The sequence below is a fragment of the Hordeum vulgare genome, chromosome 3H (genome assembly GCF_904849725.1).
Source record: "Hordeum vulgare subsp. vulgare chromosome 3H, MorexV3_pseudomolecules_assembly, whole genome shotgun sequence".
Classification (NCBI taxonomy): Eukaryota; Viridiplantae; Streptophyta; class Magnoliopsida; order Poales; family Poaceae; genus Hordeum; species Hordeum vulgare.
This window is the reverse complement of record NC_058520.1, coordinates 135,888,680-135,909,850: the sequence shown is the minus strand read 5'-3', so window position 1 is coordinate 135,909,850 and position 21,171 is coordinate 135,888,680.

Sequence of the window (21,171 nt, the reverse complement as noted above, 5' to 3'; positions counted from 1 at the left end):
TACACCATATAATCTTGGCAGTGCGTTTGTACAAAAGGAGGCAGATGTTGAGCAAGCCCCTTTTGTTCCAATTCAACGATCGGTCTCCACATCAAAGCTGGAATTATCCACGCATATGATTACTCAGGAGAACAGACAAGTATCCTATGCAGTACCGCTGGCTAGGAGGGCTGAGCCACTGCATATGCTTGTGCACGATAACACGCAGGAGGCGTGCTGTCAAACTTCTCTGACATCACCTACTGAGAGGGATGTGCCTTTGCTCATGCGGGATAGTAACCAGGAGGCGAGCCATTCTCCTACTCCTGTCTCTTCTCATAGCTTTTCAAATAGTAAGCACCAAGTGCTATCTCCTAAGTACGATAACCCTGTTGAGGAAACAAATGTTGACCAACACTTTGATTCTGTGGTAACAGGGAAGACCCACAGTGAGATTACTAATGATGATGTGATCTCGTTTGGTGGGATCCCAGATCCTACATCAGGTGATAGACGTTTCAGTAAACGTATTCAGGAGAAGCCTGATGCTGATGATATGTTGATGGGTCGTGGTAAGCGAGCTGCAAAATTACGAGATGCTGAAACAACTACAGGTTTGTTTATTGATCAAACTGCTTCTATTTTAAACTTATCCGATTCTGAGATCTTGAATAATGCTAGTGACATAGGAATTTCTATGGGTACATCTAGTAAAAATATAGCTAAGTCCATCAATGATATTCTTGATTTAGAAGTTGACAGAACCATAGAGTTTATCAAAAAACTAGCAGTGGTTAAACCTATGAATGATTCAGATATTGATGACTTAGGAGGTGTTGGACTTCAAACATTATGTGATAGCATTTTTCATATAGACGGGGAAGTAGACGATGTGGATGATATGTGTTTGGAGGGGTATATGGCCCCTTCAGATGTGGAGAATCATTCACAACCTTTGGATACACATAATGACTTAAATAGTATTCACGAAAAAACTAGGAGACCTTGGAAAAGGAAGGTTTATCCTGAATTAGCTGTTAGGAGGAGTGCGAGAGTTAAACAAAAGAAAAAATTCCATGATGAATTATGAAAGGGATTCTTTGGAATAGCAGAGGTCTGGCGGACTTGGCTAAAAAAAGGTTCCTTAGAGAAGCATCGATACAATATAATCTGGATTTCATGGCATTACAAGAAACTGGGAGAGATAATTTCACAACCCAATTTTTAAATAGTTTATCAGCAGGGGTTGATTTTGATTGGCATTGTTTACCACCAAGGGGAAGATCCGGTGGGATCTTACTTGGGGTTAAATGCGAGACTTTAGAGGTGATGAGTGTGGTCTATGGTGAGTTCTCCGTCAAATTTCGTGTAAGGTCGAAAGTTGATGGTTTTAAGTGGGCTCTGGTGGCTGTATATGGGGCGGCACAATTGGAGTTCAAACCTGATTTTCTTGCAGATCTAGTGACAACCTGTGGAGATGAAATGTTACCAATTATGGTGGGGGAGATTTTAATATTATTCGTAGACCGAATGAAAAAAATAATGACAACTTTGACACACGATGGTCAACGATGTTTAATATGGTCATTGAGAGTCTTAATCTAAGGGAGATTCATCTTTCTGGCAGACAATACAGTTGGGCAAATTCATTACCGATACCAACATATGAGAATTTGGATCGGGTTCTTACTAGTGTTGAGTGGGAGCAGAAATACCCATTAGTTACGGTACAAGCGTTACAGAGGGCAATCTCAGATCACACGCCTCTTCTAGTTGACTCAGGGGAGGCCAATCATAGGGGCAACAAGAATGTCTTCTCATTCGAACTAAGCTGGTTTGAAAGAGAAGGGTTCATGGATCTAATTACAAAGGAATGGGATACAAACTTAGGTGGATCCACCAGTGTGGAAATTTGGCAAAACAAAATCAGAAATTTGCGCCGATTCCTTAGAGGATGGGCGAAAAATCAAAGTGGTATTTATAAGAAAGAAAAAGAAAGACTAACGAAGCTGATTGATGAACTTGATGTCAAAGCTGAGTCAGCGCAGCTAAATCTTATTGATAGGAATATTAAAATGGATGCTGAGATTAGATTGCAAAAATTATTGAGAGAAGAGGAGATGAAATGGGCACTAAGAGCTAAGGTGATGAACGTGGTTCATGGGGATGATAATACTAAGTTCTTTCACATGATTGCAAATGGCAAACATCGAAAGAAGATAATTACTCAGCTAGAGCAAGATGAGGGAACTATAATAGGACATGAAAACTTAAAGGTATATATCTCAGAATATTATAGGAGTCTTTTTGGTGCACGATGAGACCATGATCTCTTTGGATGAAACCAATGTTCAGGATATTCCTCAACTAAATGAGCAGGAGAATGAGGTTTTATCCGCTAGATTCACAGAGCAAGAGGTGTATGATGCAATAGTACAAATGAAACACAATAAAGCACCGGGACCAGATGGGTTCCCTGCAGAATTTTATAAAAAGTGCTGGCATGTTATTAAGGGGGATCTAATGGCTATGTTTCATGACTTATTCAATGGTCGGCTACAGCTATCCCACCTTAACTTTGGAACAATAACGTTGTTGCCAAAAAAGGTGGATGCCATGCGCATCCAACAATTTAGACCTATCTGTTTACTCAATGTCAGCTTTAAGATTTTTACTAAGACAGCCACCAATAGATTAACGAAAATAGCCGATTCAGTTGTTCAACCAACACAGTCAGTGTTCATGCCTGGGCGACACATTTTGGAGGGTGTTGTTGTTTTGCACGAAACGCTTCATGAAATTCACACAAAGAAACTAGACAGAGTTATCTTTAAAGTGGATTTCGAAAAGGCTTATGATAAAGTTAAGTGGTCCTTTCTTCAACAAGCCTTACGTATGAAAGGGTTTAATGAAAAGTGGAGACAGCAGGTTGACACTTTTATTCATAAGGGGAGTGTCAGAGTTAAAGTTAATGATGACATTGCTAGTTTCTTTCAAACACATAAGGGGTTAAGACAGGGGGATTCAATGTCTCCAATATTGTTTAATATTGTAGCAGATATGTTGACAATACTTATTGAAAGAGCCAAAGAGAAAGGACAAATAGGTGGTCTCATTCCACATCTGGTGGATGGAGGTGTGTCCATTCTACAATATGCGCATGATACAATCATTTTCATGGAACATGATATGGAGAAAGCGAGGAATATGAAATTAATTTTATGTCTGTTTGAACAACTATCGGGGTTGAAAATTAATTTTAACAAAAGTGAACTCTTATGCTTTGGGAAGGCAAGAGAAGAGCAAGACGCTTATCGGCACCTATTTGGTTGTGAGATGGGTTCTCTACCTTTTAGCTATCTTGGGATCCCTATTCATCACAGACGGTTAACAATTAAAGAATGGAAATGTATTGAAGAAAGATTTGAAAAGAAACTAAGTTGCTGGAAGGGCAAGCTTATGTCATATGGAGGTAGGTTGGTTTTAATAAATTCTGTTTTAACAAGTCTACCCATGTTTCTTTTGTCTTTTTTCGAGATACCTGTAGGGGTACGGAAAAGACTGGATTTTTATAGATCTCGTTTCTTTTGGCAAACTGATGAGAATAAGAAAAAATACAGACTAGCACGTTGGGATATGATTTTAGACCCAAAGACCAGGGGGGTTTGGGAATTGAAAATTTAGAAGTAAAGAACAAATGTTTGCTTAGCAAATGGTTGTATAGAATTTCCACAGAGACAGAGGGTATGTGGATTCAAATTTTAAGAAATAAGTATCTAACATCAAGAACTCTAGCTCAAGCTACAATTAGACCCAATGACTCACCTTTCTGGAAAGGGTTAATGAGGACAAAGATTAATTTCTTTCAAAGGGTGAAATTTATTGTAGGGGATGGTACCTCAACAAGATTTTGAGAAGATACTTGGCTTGTGGATACACCACTTGCTTTACAATATCCCATGCTCTACAACATTACGCAACGTAAGCAGGACTATGTGTCCACAATCTTACAATCGATACCTATAAATATGCACTTCAGGCGAGCTCTAGTAGGCGCACGTTGGGAGGCATGGATGCATCTGGTAAGAAGACTTATGCAGATACAACTATCTGATCATTCGGACAAGGTTCGATGGACCTTAACTGTCAATGGGGTATTTTCAGTTAAGTCCATGTACACAGATCTGGTTAATTCAGGACCCTTAGCTAGATCGTTGCATATTTGGGATATTAAAGTGTCGTTAAAGATAAAAAAAATTATGTGGTTTTTACACAAAGGTGTGGTATTAACCAAAGATAATTTAATTAAGCGTAGTTGGAGAGGTAGATCCAATTGCTGTTATTGTGATCAACATGAAACTATCAGACACTTGTTCTTGGACTGTCCTCTCGCAAAACTACTTTGGCGCACTATCCATATAGCTTTTAATGTGATCCCACCTACGTGTATCAATTCAATGTTTACAACGTGGCTCAATGGAGTGGACGTTAAAGTATCTAGACTTATTAGAATAGGGATATGTGCTCTTTTGTGGGCTATATGGAATACCAGAAACGACATAATATTTAATGGTAAGAAATTCAACAATTTTTTGCAGGTCATATTTCGAGCAACATCCTGGATCCGTACGTGGTCATCACTCAGTCTTGTGGACAACAGGGAGCTTATGGTTACTGGGTGCAACCGATGGGAGATGGCCGCACGGGTTATCTTCAACCGGTTTGGATGGCGTGCTAGTAATAGACTAGGTGTATAGGCATCGTAGCCTGCTATTAGTTATGCCGAATGTCGCTTTTTCTTAAGAGTTAGTTTAGTTTCATACTCATTTTATTTTCTGCCTTCAGGCTTATCTCAAACTATTTTGTTACTTTGGATTTTTAATAATATGGCTGCATGCATCAATTGATGCAGAGGCCGGGGGCTCATTTCCTCCTTTTCAAAAAAAAGGAAAATTTACGAGGCACGACTCATAACAATGAAGCAAAGGGACAATTAGGGAAGAGCGGTCAACAATGGATTGACCACCATGGCAGTTGAGGTTCCAGCAAACATCACACTTCATCGTTGTCTGCAATATAAAACAATATATAAGGCTGGGATGCATTTTTTAACACGTAGTGGTATTAAATCTAGGAAAGACCATATAGATCTATAAATAGATGTATAAGCATTCATGCTAAGACACAATTAAAAGACTATGCATCTGTGATATATGCTCAACCCAATGAGAATACAAAGTAAGAGATATCATTTGATGTTAGTGTTTATATAAAAAAAACCACACATCCACCATGAGTGGCAGAGACTAGTGGAAAACAACCAACTTCATTCCCTCAAGATCTTAAAAGGGGTAACAAATGTAGGAATCCAACACACGCGTATTGAAAATAATGTAAAAAGTGTGGAGATCCAAGTAAGATGGATGAACCATAGACAGGAAGAGGGGAACAAGCTAAAGTGAAAGAAACAGATGAGAGGATAAAGAGAAAGAGCAAGTAACTCTGTTTATGAGATACATATAGCCTCGTATTTATGGAGTAATTATTGGTGAAATGCATGTCTTGAAGAAACTAAAAATGGTCTCTAATAAGAGAGAGGGAGACGGAGAGAGGAAGATTGATAGTTGGATAGAGAGAGAGAGACGAAAGAGATGGAAATGTCTATTCGTCTGTGAGTTCCGCCCATTACTTCCCTCTATAAATGCCTCTTCGTCACGCCAAGTACTCCTCCCAACGAGTAGGTGGGATCTTTCCTCACCTGGACTAAACGTTTTGTGGAGTGGGACCATGTCAAAAAAACCTTCACGGTGCCTTCTCTCTGTATCACCATGTCCACAGATCTCTTTTCCTCTCTCTCCATCCCCTATATATTCACCGATATGACGACTCAGATGGTGCCGCTTCCCACAGCCGTTGTGCCATGTCGACATCTAAGATCACACAAGAGAGGAATAATGAAGAGATGTACTACCATGACATCAATTTTGATTTCTATGTAAAAGATTTCCACTCACATGGCAGTGCTGATTTGGTGTTTTGTTTTTGGGAACATTTTATTTGGCCTCAAAAGGTACTTGTGTGCTTGTAGGAGATTCCTGATATTATCGAAGACCAAGATTTTCATGGTAAAGAGGTGGACCTTCCTTTGTACTCCGACTGTGTTGGCCTTCGAAGCAAGTGACAAAGGAGGAGGTTCTCCGACTGTGTTGTCAAAGTTAGCCACTTCCGAAATCCGTGTTACTTTTTGTTGCATCAAACTGGTTGGAAATAGGAGACATAGTTACAAACAAAACTGATGAGTACTTTTATTTTTGTTGATTGTTGGAACCATTGGGCACTCTTTTTGTTTTCCAAACAATTTTAAGGTCACTGTTTATTATATCTATCTTACTACTTTTAAAAGTCAGTGCATATTATATCTAGCTTCTTGAGTAAACATATAAGTTGTACTAAGACTTTCTAAATAAGTTAGTTTTACTAGTGTTGGTTGTTCACATTTGTTTCTTCATGAGTCGCAATTAATTGAGGCTCGTTAGAATAAATTTAGTGCAATTTTAAATCTCATGTATTACATTAATACTTTCTATTCATGTTTGCTTATTTCCCTTTTCCCGCACAGAGGTGTGAATTGTCGAGTCGTGAAATGGATTGATCAGCCTTGGTCTATTATTATGCAGAGGTGCCTGCTCAAGCTTTGGCAGATGTTGCATCAGGGCAATGACTATAGGCAAGCTTAGAAAGAAGAGATGGGCAAGCATAAAAATACAATGAAAAGATGAACCTTAAGCTCAAAAATCTTCACATGAAGAAGAAGCAACTAGACATCGATCATAAAAAGATCAAGTCTATTCACACTTCTCCCACGGGTGCCGTTCAGAATATTGAGGGGAGAGAGATGATACCAAGATGGAGAGGGATTTTCTTGAGGAGGAGGTAAATATGCTGAAGGAGAATAAGAAGAAGATAGAAAATGTGGTCTCTGAACTTGTTGATAAAGGGTTTGCAAATAGGGATGATCTTCTCATGATTAAGGAAATTCTTGAAGGATGATTGTTAAGGATCCTGTTGATTGGGCAGTGTTGGAAAAATATTGGTCTAGTATAAATTTATGATTGGACATGGAACTGGGTGTTGATGTTATTTTTTCCAACTTCACAAAGGTCGTGTAGTTGTAGTGTTCTATATACACATGCATGCTAGATATGAATGTTGTATTGAAATATTAATGGACCTCCAAAAGACCCATGTGATGTTGTTCATGTAATATGTATTAGCTGAAAACTTCATTAGTACATTCCAAGTGTCATACATTAGTTACATGAGGCACGTTCATCCAATGTCGAGGAGCATCACCATGCATCTATTAGAGGCATGCTTCTACATACATCATGCCTCTGTGTGTGCCAATATTTTGTGAATTGTCTTCAGTGTAATGTTCACTCCAAGGCACGATCGTCCATTCGTGTTACAATTGTTTTGACTCAAATGCAGGGCCGTCTACGATGTTAAAATTGTCTACATTTTCACATTCACTGAGTGAGTTAAGGACGTGATGCTTCGTCAGGCATAGTACCGGATTTATTTAATTTGAGAGTAAGTTTAATTACAATGTTTCAGGCTCCGCACAGTGATTGTGCCCCAGTTTTCTCGATGTGTGAGTAGACATGATCATTATGAGTGGCACGCACCTGGTGATACTAGCTACATGGTTGAGCAGATTTTTTAATGATATATCGAGTGCGAGAGGCACGAAATTACACCTAGCAGAGGCAGGGTCATTTTCTTCATTTGACAAATGGGTCAGCCACCGTTCTGACCTAATTGTCATACAACCAAAGGCGGGGTGGATACGGGGGCGCCCGGTCACGCCCGGAATGTCACCTAGGAACCCGGCGTTCAGACGGATGCCTCTTCCGTCGCCATAATGTGAACGCCGCGTGTCGCCCCTATGGCTCGCCGCGTGACACAAAATCCGGCTACTTAAGCATGTCGGCGTCCCCAAGCCCTAGCACACCCACATCTTTCTTCTCTGTGCCGCCACCCGAGCCTGTCTGTTTCCTCTACACCGATCTCCCATGCTCTCTGACGTCTTGATGGTCTAGAGTAAGATCACCACCTATGTGATGCTCAAGTCGGAGCACCAGATGCACATCGGGACTGGGATCCAAGGTAGGTGCGCCGCCTGCATCGCTGTCGTCCTGCCTCCGCACTCGCTGGAGCTGGAGGATGAGGAGGAGCATCAGCCGAGAGAGGAGGAGGGAGAGCAGCTGTCAGAGCTAATGGAGGTGGCGGATCTGGAAGAGGACGAAGCAGAGCAACCTGCTCTAGTGTTCAACATGGTAGAGGCGGGGTCCGAGTTTGTCGCCGCCCAAGTCGAGGTAGTGGCGGAGCAGCAGGCCATCATGGAGTCCATCTATGAAGAGGCCGAGGTGGATGCCAACTGGCAACTCCTCCGGCAGAAGCACGCGCAGGTGGACGCTCTCTTTGATGAATTCTACACGAAGATTGCAACATAGGAGGCCGGAGCGGAGCAGGAGGAGGCGCCGGAGGGGACCGAGCTGCAGCTGTCACATATGGAATCGCCAAAGGGCACAGAGATAGTTAACATCTCTGACGAGGAGTAGCTACGTAATACGTAGGTTTTTTATTTTTCATGATTTTGCATGGATATAAGAATCTAGTATGAGATGTCCAGATGCAGTGATGCTATTTTGAGGTCACTCTCTGCATGTCTCTTGATGAGTCATATGTGGCAACTGTGGTTGTACATGCTCACACTAGTAGAAAAAGGGCATTTAGCCCCGGTTCGGTGGGCCATTAGTCCCGGTTCTCGAACCGGGACTAATCAACCGGGACTAATGCTAGCCCCGGTTCGGCCCCGAACCGGGGCTAATGGCCTTCCACGTGGCGGGGCTGGGAGCAAGGGGGAGGGTATAGTCCCGGTTCGTATTACGAACCAGGGCTATTTCATCGCTGTTTCTTTCTGAGCATTTTTTGGGTTTAGGGTTTTGCACTAAATTGGATGGGATATTTTGCTGCCCCTTATTTTCCCATTTATTTGTTACATATATATTGCACATCGTAACGAATATATTACACCATCTCATCTGTCATGCAATGTCTAAAATATTTTCAAAATATAGACACGAGTTACATGCACATATATGCATCTTTTTTACACTATATCATTTAATATCATTTCCGTCGAATGGAAATAGTATTCTAATCGATCATCTAACAACTCATCATCAACTTAATCATATACCAAGTTATCATATGATACACATAAAGTAAAACAGAGAAACATCATAATATATATATATAGTCATCATATGCATACATCCTAATTAATTGATCATGTCAAGTAATAATATAAACCAGAATAAGTTGTCTCTCATAAGACCTAGTCCTCGCTCTTAGATATAATGTAATAAAATAGAATAACACCTATGGATCCATGATGAATCACAGAGATCCAACGGTCTCCAGCTTGTGGCTTGCGAACCTTCTTTATTTCTCTCCATCTTCAATTTGGAGCCTTTTTTATCTTGATTTGAAGTTAATCGAGTATGGAGCATAGAACTCAGCCCTCAGCGGGCTTCTAATTTTCATTTGACCTTCTGGGTCCATCAACAGAGGCACTACATCATGTGGCAGTTGCTGTTAAAGAACATAATAATAACCTAGTTAGCAATGTAATCAACAACATTTATGCAATAGTAGAGCGTACTAAATTAGGAAACTCTTACCAAGACATTTCGGCGAATGTCATCCGGACTCAACCTATGCACTAGTGGCATGTAAAATGTATAATTTTGGCCAATTCCCAAATGATATGGGAAGGTATCCCTAGAAGCCAGAACACCAACAACAAGAAAGTAGAGAAGAACATCCTTCTCCTCCCAAGTTAGATGTGATCCATACATGTAGGGTGTCGTGTCAATTAATTTCTGTAATTCAGTCGAAGCAACGAAATAAGCTGTAATTATAATTTAACAAATTTAGTATATGGATGAACACCATCTATTTCTAATTATAAATGCAAATTACTTCACATGGAGGTAAAACAGGAAGCATATCATCGACAACCACCCAAATTTTGTAATAATTTAATGTTTCAAAATACTTAGAAATTTTGTAAATGTCCACAAGATATGAGTATAACTTGTTAAAACATCAAATTCAATTTTGTAATAGTACACCTTGAGCTCTAAACAGTTCCACACAATGTGGGCATTATATAAACCATTCAAAACGACCACATGTGCTACGATCATTCAAATGATAATTTGGGTTGTTGTTGTTGTTTGTACAACATCTAACATGAGACAATTATAACTATGGCCCAATAACTAGGAACCTGCAACGTGTGGCCAAAGTTTTAATAGACGATGAACACCACATGACATGTAAATTGCGAGACGAAAACAGGTTGACTACACCAACTATTTCTACATATAAATGCAAATTACTTGACAAATATGGTTGAGAAACTCACATGGAGGTAAAACAGGAAGCATATCATCGACAACCACCCAAATGTCGATGTTGTCTGGCATATTATCTTCAGGACGAAGATCGAAGGTGATTTCCATACCCTCCTGAATTCCATATGCCTTGCAAAGATCTTCCCACTTTGGGCATCCAAATTCTGTTTGAGAAACTGAATTAAATACTTGGATAACAAATGTGTGACCATGTATAGTCCTCAGCTTAGCGCTCCTCGTCTCAATTCTCTCGTGGTCTTCGAAACCGAGCCTCTCCAACACATATCTTCTTGCATGGCAAGGGAGGCACATATCGCCATTCTCGTCAAGCTTCATGCTGAAGAACCTATCGTCTCGCAGGTGAGGCATGTCGCACATACCCCGAGAGTCGCCGCAATATTCACACTCCCAATATCCATCATCAGACATTTCCTGTTTTAATGTGGTAAATGTGTGTAAACAACAATATAATCGTGACACACTATATATATCGAAGGAATTGAACATCTATATATTCCGATCGACAAAACTTAGCACAATTTAGCAAGCAAAAGTGAGCAACTAACTACTATTTTATGCATTATATTAACACAAACAAAAGGATGATATTTGTAGGTTTGGTGAAATATGTATATGTGCCCTTTTTCCTCTCCAAAGTTTAAATAAGTTGTTGAAACCATTGGTTGTCTAATTCAAACCTAATGTGCCTACTTACATGAACTTTACAAAGAGGATTTTTTTCCTTCTTTTTAGTTAGCCCATCAAAAGATCTTCAACAAACATATATATATATATATATTGATTTTCTTATTAATTAACATATGTATCTCAATTTCCATAATTTCAATTTGTTCTATAGCTTGAACCGGCCCTAAAATCTAAATGGCAGTGCCTAGCTAGCAACGGGAGGGGAGGGGGCGGCGGCGCCTGGAGGGAGTGGGCTTACCGGAGCGGGATCGATGGGGAGCGAGGGGGCTCGCCATGGCTTACCGGCGGGATAGGAGAATAAGGGGCTTACCGCGGGAGGGGATGGGGGCTGCGGAGACGGCGAAGGAGGCGGCGGCGACAATGATGACATTGACGGTGAGGGAGAAGGCGGCGGGGAGGAGCGCGGAGACGGCGACGGCATCGGGAGGAAGAGTCGGTGTCGAGGAGGTTCATCCACCTTGCGCGCGAGAGGGGGAAGAGGATAGAAACCGCGATTTGGACATCACAAATTCCCAACTACCGCCTATATAGGCGGAGCTTTGGTCCCGGGTCGTGGCTCAAACCGGGACTAAAGACACCCTTTAGTCCCGGGTCGAGCCACGACCCGGGACTAAAGTCCCCTTTTCGGCATGCGGAGTGGCGGGAAACGAGGGTCTTTAGTCCCAGGTCGTGGCTCCACCCGGGACTAGAGGGGATCTTTAGTCAAGGTTCGTGCCACGAACCGGGACTAAAGGCCTCGGCTGGCGGCATTCCAAAGTTTAATCCCACCTCGCTTGTCGAGAGGAGCCGCGACTGGTTTATAAACCCCGCTGTCCCAACCGTGTCGAGCTCCTCTCTAAAGCAGGCTTACGGGCCTAAACGCATTGTAAATTTAAAAATTGCAAATTTATTTGAAATTATAGACAAAATTCAACCTAAATTCAAAGTGAGGTCACTTCGAAAAGTGATGTCACTTTGAATTTAGGTTGAATTTTCTCTATAAATTCTCATATAGTTTCAATTTTTTTCCATTATTTTTCTTTTGTTCTCTGCTTTATTTATTTTGTTTTTTTATACTTACAGCTATATATTTAGTTCTCAAATTTGAATTCTTTAAAATTTGTGAATAACTTTACTTTTATTTATTTTTTCTTCTATTTTAGTTTTCTATTAAATATTTTAACCAAAAAACTTTATGAAAATTCATTTTAGTTGATTTTTGTTTGTTTCTTTTTAGTTAATGTATTACTTGATTCTTTTTAACAAATAAGAACTTTGATAATTTTAGTTGATTATTTTTTCGTGCATTTACTTTATTTTTTTTACCCTGAAATTAAAAAGCACTACATATGAACTTTGAAAATGTTGAAAGTTTGCATGGTATCATCATTTCACCCACATAGCATGTGCTAAAAAGTTGAGAGGGTTACGACAAAAACTGGATGCACTTCGTGCATAAAACGGACACTCTCTCTCGAAGCATCAGGGTTTCGAATGAGAACTCGTCCGTTACAAAGGGATTTCTTTTTTTTAACTTATTTGAACTCCATACTTTTTGTGTGTTCAAAATGCACCATTCAAAGGCACATTAGAAACTTTCAACAGTTTCTGACTTCATTTGGTATTTTTCGTGCATTTACTTTATTTTTTTGAGCTAGTTGAGCTTGAAATTGAAAAGCACTACAAATGAAGTCTGAAAATGTTGAAACTTGGCCTGGTATCATAATTTCACCCACATAGCATGTGCTTAAAATTTGAGAGGGTTACGACAAAAACTGGATGCACTTCGTGTACAAAACGGGCAATCTCTCTCGAAGTATCAGGGTTTCAAACGAGAACTCATTAGTTACAAAGGGATTTCATTTTTTTGAACTTATTTGAACTCCATACTTTTTGTGTGTTCAAAATGCACCATTCAAAGGCACATCACAAATTTTCAACAATTTCTGACTTCATTTGGTATTTTTCGTGCATTTACTTTATTTTTCTGAGCTGGTTGACCCTGAAATTGAAAAGCACTACAAATGAACTCTAAAAAGGTTGAAAGTTGGCATGGTATCATCATTTCACCCAGATAGCATGTGCTAAAAAGTTGAGAGGGTTATAAAAAAACTAGATGCACTTCATGTACAAAACGGACAGTCTCTCTCGAAGTATGAGGGTTTCGAACGAGAACTCATCAGTTACAAAGGGATTTCATTTTTTTAACTTATTTGAATTCCATACTTTTTGTGTGTTAAAAATGCACCATTCAAAGGCACATCACAAATTTTCAACAATTTCTGACTTCATTTGGTGTTTTTCGTGCATTTACTTTTCTTTTTGAGCTAGTAGACGCTGAAATTGAAAAGCACTATAAATGAACTCTGAAAATGTTGAAAGTTGGCATGGTAACATAATTTCACCCACATAGCATGTGCTAAAAAGTTTAGAGGGTTACAACAAAAACTGGATGCACTTCATGTACAAAACGGACAATCTCTCTCGAAGTATCACGGTTTCGAACGAGAACTCATCCGTTACAAAGGGGTTTCATTTTTTTGAACTTATTTGAACTCGATACTTTTTGTGTGTTCAAAATGCACCATTCAAAGGCACATCACAAATTTTCAACAATTTGTGACTTCATTTGGTATTTTTCATGCATTTACTTTATTTTTTTGAGCTAGTTGACCCTGAAATTGAAAAGCACTACAAATGAACTCTCAAAATGTTGAAAGTTGGCATGGTACCATCATTTCACCCACATAGCATGTGCTAAAAAGTTGAGAGGGTTACGACAAAAACTGGATGCACTTTGTGTACAAAACGGACAATCTCTCTCGAAGTATCAGGGTTTCGAACGAGAACTCATCCGTTACAAAGGGATTTCATTTTTTTGAACTTATTTGAACCCCCACAACAACAGTCGACATTCTTCTTCTCTCATATATGGTGGACACTCCCTCACCTGATTTTTCGACCGTCGATGATGGTCGCTACTCCTACTTCCCCTAGTGCATAACAAATATCTAGCACAAGGAGAAGAAGGAGAAGCGACCCCCACAACAACAGTCGGCATTCTTCTTCTCTCATATATGGTGGACACTATCTCACCTGATTTTTCAACCGTCGATGATGGTCGCTACTCCTTCTTCCCCTAGTGCATAACAAATATCTAGCACAAGTAGAAGAAGGAGAAACAACCCCCACAACAACAGTCGACATTCTTCTTCTCTCATATATGGTGGACACTCCCTCATCTGATTTTTTGATTGTCGATGACGGTCGCTACTCCTTCTTCCTCTAGTGCATAACAAATATCTAGCACAAAGAGAAGAAGGAGAAGCGACCCCCACAACAACAGCCGACATTCTTCTTCTCTCATATATGGTGGACACTCCCTCACCTGATTTTTCAACCGTTGATACGTCTCAAACGTATCTATAATTTTTTATGGTTTCACACTGTTATCTTGTCAACTTTGGATGTTTTGTTTACCTTTTATATCTTTTTTGGGACTAACTTATTAACTCAGTGCCAAGCGCCAGTTCCTGTTTTTCTGTGTTTTTTACTCTTTTCAGATCTGATTTTGGAACGGAGTCCAAACGGAATAAAATCCCCAAAATGATTTTTTCCAGAACGGAAGAAGATCAGGAGGCTTGAGGGCCAAGCAAGTGGGCCGACAGGGAGCCCACAACCCTGTTGCCGCGGCTAGGGGGAGGCCACGCCAACCAAGCTTGTGGCCTCCCTGGCGCTCCCCTGCCCTATGTCTTTGGCCAATATATTCCCTAAAAATCCAGAAAAAATGAGGGCATCCACGAAAACACTTTTCTGCCGCCGCAAGCTTCCGTTTCTGCGAGATCTCATCTGGAGACCCTTCCCGGTGCCTTGCCGGAGGGGAATTTGGAGTTGGAGGGCTTCTTCATCAACATCACCGCCCCTCCAATGACTCGTGAGTAGTTCACTTCAGACCTACGGGTCCGTAGTTAGTAGCTAGATGGCTTCTTCTCTCTCTTGGATCTTCAATACAAAGTGCTCCACGATCTTCATGGAGATCTATCCGATGTAATCCTCTTTGGCGGTGTGTTTGTCGAGATCCGATGAATTGTGGATTTGTGATAAGATTATCTATGATATATATTTGATTATTTGCTGATTTCTTATATGCATGATTTCATATCCTTGTAAATCTATCCGAGTCTTGGGTTTTGTTTGGCCAACTAGATCTATGATTCTTGCAATGGGAGAAGTGCTTGGTTTTGGCTTCTTACCATGTGGTGACCTTTCCCAGTGACACTACGGGCAGCAAGGCACACATCGTGTAGTTGCCATCAAGGGTAACAAGGTGGCTTTGTCGTAGATATGAGATTGTCCATCTACATCATGTCATCTTGCTTAAGGCGTTACTCTGTTTTTTTGGCCTTAATACACTAGATGCATGCTGGATAGGGGTCGACGTGTCGAGTAATAGTACTAGATGCAGAAAGTATCGGTCTACTTGTTTTGGACGTGATGCCTATAGATATAATCATTGCCATAGATGACGTCACGACTTTGTGCGGTTCTATCAATTGCTCGACAATAATTCGTTCACCCACCGTCTACTTTCTTTCATGAGAGAAGCCACTAGTAAACACTACGGCCCCCGGGTCTATTCACACCTATCGTTTACACGTACGCTTTTACTTTGCTTTGTTACTTTGTTGCTTTCAGTTCTCACTTGGCAAACAATCTATAAGGGATTGACAACCCCTTCATAGCGTTGGGAGCAAGCTTTTTTGTGTTTGCGCAGGCACTTGCGATACTCCTTCACTGGATCGATACCTTGGTTCTCAAAACTGAGGGAAATACTTACCACCGCTGTGCTACATCACCCTTTCCACTTCGAGGGAACACCAACGCAAGGCTCCAAGGCCATGGGGAAATCCTTTGCATATTTTCCTAGGAAGTCCCTAAAGGCGTAGCCGTAGCAGAAGGATTCCTGGTGCCGTTGCTGAGGAGAATCAAGACAAGAACAGCCTCCCGTCAGCACGTGTTTCTGGCGCCGTTGGAAGGTCTTTTGTTGCATTAGCAGAAGTATTTCTGGCGCCGTTGCCGGGAAGGAGAGATCTATGCAAGTAGGTCTCACAAACTCATCTCGTGCATTTAATTTTTTTTGCCAGTTGCCTCTCGTTTTCCTCTCCCCCACTTCATATTTGCCGTTTTCATTTGCCTTTTCTCCTTTGCCGTTTTCTATTCCCTTTTTGCCTTTTTGACTTTCTCCCTTGCCGTTTTTTTTGCCCGTTGCCCTCTCCCTCTTCCTGCTCATTTGTGTGTGAGATACTCCATCAATGGCTAGACCTACCATCCCAAACAATACCCCTGAGAATGAAGTTCTCAATTTTAGGCAGAATGAGGAAGAAAATTTAAAGGATGCTTGGTACAGGATTTGCAAGGCTCAAAGTAGATCTACTCGTAAGCAATCCACTACCGTTCTTCTTCGCAGTTTCTATGTTGGAATTTCTCCTTGGAATAGGTATATCCTTGATACCATTGTAGGTGGGAATTATTTTGGGAGCCATACTATTGACTCCTATGGAGCTATCATGAATTTGGTAGGCTCACCTCCGCTCATGGTTAATGGAACTATCTTAACCTTGGAACACGTGATGCAAAGGCTTGACGCTATTGAAAACAAAATTGCCACAGTTGAACTTATTGAGGGTTTGGATAGAAAGATCCACAATCAAATTACTCGATAAGGATCCAAAGTGGGAATTTTTTTGAAAAATTTAAGGGTGAAGGGACTTATAGTTAACGATTCTTCTAGAATTGGCAAACTAGAAGATGTCATAACCAACTTGGGTTCCACTTTTGCCGCTGTGCAAAATACTCCAAATCTCTCTCTCAAAAAGACCGTCAAGTCAGTTTTTGTTCCTAAAGCTAGTGGTGAGTCATCCAATAAAGATGAAGATCTTAAGATGATAAATGATCACACTACTTATGGTTTGAGCACCAAAGATGACTATACGTGATTCCATCGCCTTATGCCTAGCTAAGGGCGTTAAACAATACCGCTTGTTGGGAGGCAACCCAACGAATCTATCCTTTTTCTTTCTGTTTTGTGTTTTCCACACTTTCATAATTCTGTTATGATTGTGTTTTTTTATGTTTTTTTTGCGTTTGTGCCAAGCAAAACCGTTATGATTAGTCTTGGGGATGATCGTTTGGTCATGCTAGAAAAGACAGAAACTTTCTGCTCACGAAAAAAGTTTTCATTTTTTTTCTGTAAGAGATTTTGAGTTGATTCTTTTTTATTCTGATTACTAAACAAATTCTTCATACCTTCATAATTGTTCAGAATTTTGGAAGTACCAGAAGTATACGAAGTATACAGATTGCTACAGACTTGTCTGCTGTTAACAGATTTTGTTTTTGTTGTGTTGGTTTCTTATTTTGATGAAACTATGAATAGTATCGGGGGGTATTAGCCATGGAAGATTGAAAATACAGTAACCCCACATCAGCATAAGTAGAATTCAAGTTTTCTACAGTACCTAAGGAAGTGGTGGTTTGCTTTCTTATACTAATGTTATCACGAGTTTCTGTTTAAGTTTCGTGTTGTGAAGTTTTCAAGTTTTGGGTGAAGTTCTTATGGACAAAAAGATAAAGAGTGGCAAGAGCTCAAGATTGGGGATGCCCAAGGCACCCCAAGAGATTCAAGGATGCCGTAAAAGCCTAAGCTTGGGGATGCTCCGGAAAGGCATCCCCTCTTTCGTTTTCAATCCATCGGTAACGTTACTTGGGGCTATATTTTTATTCACCACATGTTATGTGTTTTGCTTGGAGCGTCTTATATCGTAGGAGTCTTTTATTTTTGTTGTGTCACAATCATCCTTTCTGCACGCCTAGAGAGAGAGACATGCACTCACCGTGATTTTGTCGAGCTTCACTTATATCCTCTGGTAGACAATTCAGCTCACATGTGCTTCACTTATATCTTTTGAGCTAGTTAATTTTTCTCTACGTGCTTCACTTATATATTTTAGAGCACGGCGGTGCGTGGCTTGGTAGTTGATCTATGCTTTGAAAGTAGTCTCAAAAGGGGTAGTTATCCAAAGGGATACTAAAACTTCCACCTTCATGTGCATTGAATAGTTAGAGAAGTTTGATTCATCTCAACTAGTTTTGAGTTGTGGTTATGGTAATATTGAAGTTATATTAGTAAGGTGTTGTGAATCTAGAAATACTTGTGTTGAAGTTAGTGATTCACGTAGCATGCACGTATGGTGAACCTCTATGTGATGAAGTCTGAGCATGATTAGTCTATTGATTGTCATCCTTTGTGTGGCGGTCGGGATCGCGCAATGGTTTATACCTACCAACCCTTCCCCTAGGAGTATGCGTTAAATGCTTTGTTTCGATTGCTAATAAAACTTTCGCAACAAGTATATGAGTTCTTCATGACTAATATTGAGTCCATGGTTTAGATGCACTTTCACCTTCCACCATCACTATCTTCTTTAGTGTCGTGCAACTTTCGCCGGTGCACAAAACCCACCATTAGCCTCCCTCAAAACAGCCACCATACCTACCTACTATGGCTTTTTCAAAGTCATTCTGAGATATATTGCCATGCAACTACCACCATGACATGTGCCACCACGTCTACATTGTCATTGCATGATCGTAAGATAGCTAGCATGATGTTTCCATTTGTCTATGCCATGCTAGATCATTGTCACGGTACAGTACCGAAGGCATCCCATATAGAATCCTCATTGCTCTAAGTTTTGAGTTGTAAGTGTGATGATCATCATTGATGGAGCCTTGTCCCATGTGAGGAAATAAAAGAGGCCAAATATGCCCACCAAAAAAAGAGGCCAAAGAGCCCATTCAAAAAAATATGAGAGAAAAAGAGAGAAGGGACAATGCTACCACTTTTCCACACTTGTGCATATTAAGCACCATGATATTCATGATTGAGAGTCTCTCGTTTTGTCACCACCATATAGCTAGTGGGAAATTTTCATTATATAACTTGGCTTGTATATTCCAATGATAGGCTTCCTCAAAATTGCCTTAGGTCTTCGTGAGCAAGCAAGTTGGATGCACCCCCACTAGTTTTCTTTAAGAGCTTTCACATACTCATAGCTCTAGTGCATCATTTGTATGGCAATCCCTACTCATTCACATTGATATCTATTGATGAGCATCTCCACAGCTCATTGATATGCCTAGTTACTGTGATCATCTTCTCATTGTTTGTCTTGCAACCTCCACCACACTCCACACCACTTATAGTGCTAAAACCATGGCTCACGCTCATGTATTGCGTGAGAGTTGAAAAGGTTTGAGAAAGTCAAGGTGTGAAAACAATTACTTGGCCAATACCGGGGTTGTGCATGATTTAAATTCCTTGTGCAATGATGATAGAGCATAGCCAGACTATATGATTTTGTAGGGATAACTTTCTTTTGGCCTTGTTATTTTGAAAGTTCATGATTACTTTGCTAGTTTGCTTGAATTATTATTGTTTCCACGTCAATAGAAAACTATTGTGTTGAATCTAATGGATCTGAACATTCACGTCACATAAGAGGAGTTACAAAGGACATCTATGCTAGGTAGCATGAAAGCATCAAAAATTCATTCTTTATCACTTCCCTACTCGAGGACGAGCAGGAGTTAAGCTTGGGGATGCTTGATATGTCTCAAACGTATCTATAATTTTTGATGGTTTCACGCTGTTATCTTGTCAACTTTGGATGTTTTGTTTACCTTTTATATATTTTTTGGGACTAACTTATTAACTCAGTGCCAAGCGCCAGTTCCTGTTTTTTTGTGTTTTTGACTCTTTTCAGATCTGATTTTGGAACGGAGTCCAAACGGAATAAAATCCCCAAAATGATTTTTTCCAGAAAAGAAGAAGATTAGGAGGCTTGAGGGCCAAGCAAGTGGGCCCATCATACGTCTCAAACGTATCTATAATTTTTTATGGTTTCATGATGTTATCTTGTCATCTTCGGATGTTTTATGTACCTTTTATATCTTTTTGGAGACTTATTAATTCAGTGCCAAGTGCGAGTTCCTGTTTTTCTGTGTTTTTGGATATTTTCAGATCTGATTTTGGAACGAAGTCCAAACGGAATAAAATCTACGAAATGATTTTTTTCCTGAACGGAAGAAGATCAGGGGGCGTGTGGGCCAAGCCAGGAGGGCTCAAGGGAGCCCACAAGCCCCCACTCCGCCACCAGGGGGAGGCGGCGGTGGCAGGGCTTGTGGCCTCCCTGAGCGCCCCCTGACCTAGATCTTTGGCCTATATATTCCCTAAAATACAGCAAAAAATCAGGGGAGCCTCGAAAATACTTTTTCGCCGCCACAAGCTTCCGTTTCCGCGAGATCTCATCTGGAGACCCTTCCCGGCGCCCTGCCGGAGGGGACTTTGGAGTTGGAGCGCTTCTTCATCATCATCATCGCCCCTCCAATGACTCGTGAGTAGTTCACTTCAGACCTACGGGTCCGTAGTTAGTAGCTAGATGGCTTCTTCTCTCTCTTGGATCTTCAATACAAAGTTCTCCATGATCTTCATGGAGATCTATCCGATGTAATCTTCTCTGGCGATGTGTTTGTCGAGATCCGATGAATTGTGGATTTGTGATCAGATTATCTATGATATATATTTGAGTCTTTGCTGATTTCTTATATGCATGATTTGATATCCTTGTAAGTCTCTCCAAGTCTTGGGTTTTATTTGGCCAACTAGATCTATGATTCTTGCAATGGGAGAAGTGCTTGGTTTTGGGTTCTTACCATGTGGTGACCTTTCCAGTGACAACAGGGGCAACAAGGCACACATTGAGTAGTTGCCATCAAGGGTAACAAGATGGGCTCTGTCGTTGATATGAGATTGTCCATCTACATCATGTCATCTTGCTTAAGGCGTTACTCTGTTCTTTTGGACTTAATACACTAGATGCATGCTGGATAGCGGTCGACGTGTGGAGTAATAGTAGTAGATGCAGAAAGTATCGGTCTACTTGTTTTGGACGTGATG